Here is a 5,064-nt window from a genome sequence, read left to right as displayed (position 1 = left end):
GCTGATACTCCACTCCGAAGGTGTGTGAGCTTAAATCCCAGTAAAGCGTGTGTAGCACATAATGACTTCCTTCCAAGGATCACATTATGTCAAAGGGCATACTTAGAAGGGCATTGTAAAGAACGACTTTACAGTGGAGAAACCCAAGAACACTACTGCAGCTGGGTGATTAAGTTTAATATTAACCATAATAAGTAATAATAAAAATAAGTATCCATGGCATGATGTAATGAGAATGGCACATTCTTCTTCCTAAAACACATAACTGCAGTTTAAGTATAAAAGACACATTAGACAAATCCTAGCTGGGGGACGTGCTACAAAATATCTGACCATTTTTTCTCACAAACTGTGAAGGTCAGCAAATAAGACTGTCACAGCCAAAAGGAACTTAAGGAGACACAAGTAATAAATGTAAGGTGGTATCTGGAATGTAAGCATAGAAAAGAAACAGAACATTAAGTAAAAACTAAGGATATATAAACAAAGTACATAAAGTCTTTAGTTAACAATAATATATAAATATTAGTCAATTAACATAAGAAATATACCATAATGATATAAGATGCTAATAGTTGAAGTTGTGTGGTAGTTCTGCGCTATCTTTACAAATTTTCTGGACATCTCCAACTTTCCTAAAACAAAAACATATATATTTTTAAAGAATTAGTAAGAAAATAAAGAAAATAAGACGTGGAGTGCATGCCATGTCCTTTTCATAGCATGGCCCCAAAGTTACTCAAATTATTTCAGCTAATATTTTATCTTTTGGATTTTTGTCATTCAGCTTTACTTAACTTCAAGTTTAGGCTATGAACCTACTTAAAATGAGGGGCTTTATTGAAGAAAAAAAACCAGCAGGAGGAGAAGAGAGAAATGGCAAGAAGGAAAATGAATTTTGAAGAAATTCTAAGACTATTTTAGACACCATGAGATTATTATTTTGCAGAAGAAATTTATGTAAGATGAAAAATCCACAGAGAAGACCAGGATTTTGGAGGACAGAAAGTTCTTTTTTCTTCAACTGTAATTGAAAATTTTTAAAACACTTATTGAGAAGAAAATGGAATAGGCTTTCAGGCCAATGAAAAGGCACTGTTCTGCTAAAATAGAACACACTTATATTTATAACTATATATGCCTTACTATATAAATATATACTTGCTACAGAAAGCCAGATGGAAAAAATGAACAAACACCAAAGTATCATTTTTTAAATGTTGCTTCATTTACAGAAAACTTACAAAATTACATAAAAGATAAAACAATTTGCATATTATAAAACACTTCAATTCACCCAAGAATCTTAACAAACTTCAATATAGAGACACAAAATGTTTATTGACTGAAAGGAAAAAAAAAATCTATTAAACTTAGAAACTCTTCCTTACAGAGTATCTACAGAGTTATATTTCCTCAATGTTTACTTGCAAAAGTAAGTAGAATTCCATACTTCAGAGAATCACTGTAAGAATAAATCAGTTATGATAGCCATATATGTCTAACATTTATAGTATTTCTTTCATGTTGTGAATTTTGGGGAGTATATGAATTAATTTGCACCAAGCTTATATGTAGTAGTTATAGTAATATGATTTCCTTCCAGTGCAGTTTTCAAGCTACTCTGAAAGTATTTATTAAAACTTTGTCTTTATTTTCAGTTATAAGGTATCTCTCCAGTGTACATTCTCACATGGGGTTGTGGGGATGTGAGGCAAAATGAAGGTTTTCCTACATTGTTTATATTCAGTAGAATTGTGTCTACTTGAGGTGGATTTTGTTATGTTTTGCTTTATTTTGTTTTGTTTTGTTTTGTTTTTTGTTTTAATGACTTTCCAGAGAAATGGGACAGCTGAAGGCTTTCCTATATTCTTTACATTTATACAATGTGTCTTCAGTGTGTACTCTTACAAGTCTATGAAAGGCTCTCCCCCATTTTTTATATCCATAGTCTGTGCTTAGGTATGAGTTCTTTCATGATTTTGTAAAGAGCTAGGACAATGGAAGGCTTTTGTACAATCTTTACATTGACAGCTCTTTCATTCTTCATAGCAAACTGGAAGAAATAAGTGCTTTCCAACAGTCCTCACATTTGCAGGGTCCACCTCCAATCTACATTATCGTATGTGATTAGAGAGCTGACAGACAAATGAAGGTGCTCCCACATTCTTGACACTAACAGGGTTTATCTCTACAATGTGTTTTCACATGTTCACAGTAACTACTTGGGTGACCAAAGGCTTTACCACATTTTATACATTCGTAGGCCTTTCCTCAACTGTGCCTTCTTTCATGTACTTGACAGTACCTGGGACAACTGAAAGCTTTTCCACATTGCTTACATCGATATGGTTTATTCCCACTACGAGTTTTTTCACGCATTTGAAAATAACTGGGATGACTAAGGTTTTCCCACATTGCTTACATTCATAGGGTTTTTCCCCAGTATGAGTTTTTTCATGATTTCTAAGAAAAGTGGGATAATGGAAAGCTTTACCACATTCCTTACATTCATGAGGCTTCTTTCCATTATGAGTTCTTTTATGTTTTCTAAGATATGTAAGTAAACTGAAGGCTCTACCACATTCCTTACAATCATAGAGTTTTTCCCCCCTGTGTGTCATTTTATGACTCTGAAATTTTCTTTAATACTTGAAATCTCTCCCACATTCCTTACTTTTAAAAGGTCCACCTCTCGCATGCTTCATCATGCATTTTTTAAATATGGTGAGAGAACTCCAGGCTTTGCCACACTTCTGATGCTCATAGGATTTCTCTCAAGTATGAGTTTCTGTGTGTCTACATGTTACTTGAATACCTGTAGGCTTACCACATTTTGTACCTTCAAGGGCTTTTCATGTACTCTAATACATCAGTGCTGCTTAGAAGCTTTCCCACGTGCCTTACTTTTATAAGGCTTCTCTTCATATTCCTGACACTGGTATAGTTTTGGTCCAATGAGGGATCTAATGTGACTATTAAAGGATAAATGATGCATGAAGACTTGGCTATACAACCTGGATTTAGGTAGTTTTATTTCAGTAGCCATTTTCTTCTTTTCATTATGGTTTGGAATCTGACTGAAGGTTTCTTCACATTGCCTACCTTCTTTTATTTTACAAATTCTGTCTACCATATGACTGCTAAGATTTGTCCCACGTTCTTCATACTCTTCATACTGATCTTCACTGCCATGGTCTTCCCATTTTTCTTCTAAAACACATGCTATTAATGCCAGGTTCCTCAAGGTTTCCTTCATCACGTCTCTGTAGAGTTCCTTCTGGGTCAGATTCAGGAGGAAGACTGCTCCTCCATGCTGAATTTCACATTAACATCCTCCAAGGCCACTGAGTCCGTTTCTAGGTTTTCTGAATCTCTGAGTCTCTCTGAGTCCTTCCTGCAACTCCCACAACCAGTACAGATCAAAGTGCGACAGATGAGCAGAGAAACGTGGGACTTTAAGGACAAGAGAGATACAATCCCTGGCATGGCAAAAGAAAACAGGACTTCCATGGAGGATAGAAAATTCTTTTAAAATGTCATGAAGAATACTCTCAATAAGAGATACTGTATGTTTAATTACCTAGATTAAAAACTATATCACTACTGTCATGTTTGAGAACAATAAGTCTAGGGAATAAAATAGAATTAATTTAGAGTCCCAATGAGAGTAACAGAGAATAGATAAGCTCTGAGCAGCTCATCATAAGTAGGGATGTATTTCTGTGTGGTATGGATAAGATATGGAATCCAATGGGCCACAGAACCACAAGCCTTAGTGGCAAAGTTTGGCAGAAGCACCTGGAATATTTGGAATTGATGGCAGAGATTGTAGACTGCATTAAGCCTAACTGTAGTAATCTGAATTAGCTAAAATGTATACTTGCTCTCAATTATATTTAGGTTGAACCTCATAATTCCCCTCTATTGTGTGGCTCCCTTTCCATCTCATACACACACATACATACATGCCCATGCACACATATGCACACACGTACACTCACACACACACACACACACACACACACACACATTGCATGCAGGTAAATTTAGTTATGAGGAACTAAACTCTAAAACTAAGCTAATGGTAAAGGTAAGTGACAGTTAAAGATCATGTGTATTAATTAGTGCTTTGGGTAACCAAATGAAGACCAGGTGAAAATTGGCTTACAGAACAAAATAAAAAGCCAAGTAAGACAAATGTGGGATATAAGTCAGGGCAGTAGGCTGGTATCAGGCACTGATGAAGTCATAAATATAAGTGTAAAGAAACTAGAGATAATTAAGTTTTTCTCAGGGGAAAATGACTGGGTTGTCATGGCTTTGAATGTCAGGAAAGAGGCTAATGAGACCCAATGGCTCCCACTTTACTCAACCAGAGATGTTTTTGTATATTTATTTATTTAGTTGTTTATTTATTTTTTAATATTGGGTTAGCTGTAAGATTTCTCTTGCGAAATAGGGCTCATTTGCTTTTTAAAAGGTTATAAATAACAAGAAAAAGATGTAGGCATAGGCACTTCTCCAATTTCTGAGGAGATAATGGTCTAATAATATTTTAATTCTATTCCATTAAATACATATTGATACTCTTTTTTTTTTCAGAGTGTACTGAGATTACAGTGGTAACAGAAGTCTTGAAATGAATTGAGAGCTCTTTTTTTCATCATCTTGTGCTCATTCAATTAGTCTTTATACTATCTTCTCCATACTTTTTGCTTGTTTGTTTTTCCACTTATTTTATGGAATGAAGGATTCTTCCTCAATCTCTTAATCACTCAAAGTCAGAACATGGGTCTTTAGCCTAAGTGTACCTCTGAATTTCCTGGGAAATTTATTTAAATTCTAGAGGGTAAGGAAGGTGAAGCAGAGCACAGTATTTTTCTTATCCTCATTATTAGCTTCAAGATTGCAAATTCAAGGGATAATGTACTTTGTGAATGAGCTTAGGAAAAAGCAATAATAAGTGCTAATGGTAAAAGACATCCAAATTTATTTATTTTTGTTAATGAAAATGTGCCAAATAAAAAAAAATACATTACTGTATTAAATATGACACTGAAT

At 34.6% G+C, this 5,064-nt stretch overlaps 1 pseudogene; it reads right to left on the bottom strand.

Moving 5' to 3' along the window:
* Positions 1-2,175: 2,175 nt before the first annotated feature.
* LOC150021447 (uncharacterized) lies at positions 2,176-3,513 on the bottom strand (annotated as a pseudogene).
* Positions 3,514-5,064: the final 1,551 nt, after the last annotated feature.

Source organism: Furipterus horrens, unplaced genomic scaffold (assembly GCF_987537825.1).
Source record: "Furipterus horrens unplaced genomic scaffold, mFurHor1.1.pri manual_scaffold_1, whole genome shotgun sequence".
Lineage (NCBI taxonomy): Eukaryota > Metazoa > Chordata > Mammalia > Chiroptera > Furipteridae > Furipterus > Furipterus horrens.
This window is presented reverse-complemented; position numbering and strand designations above follow the sequence as displayed.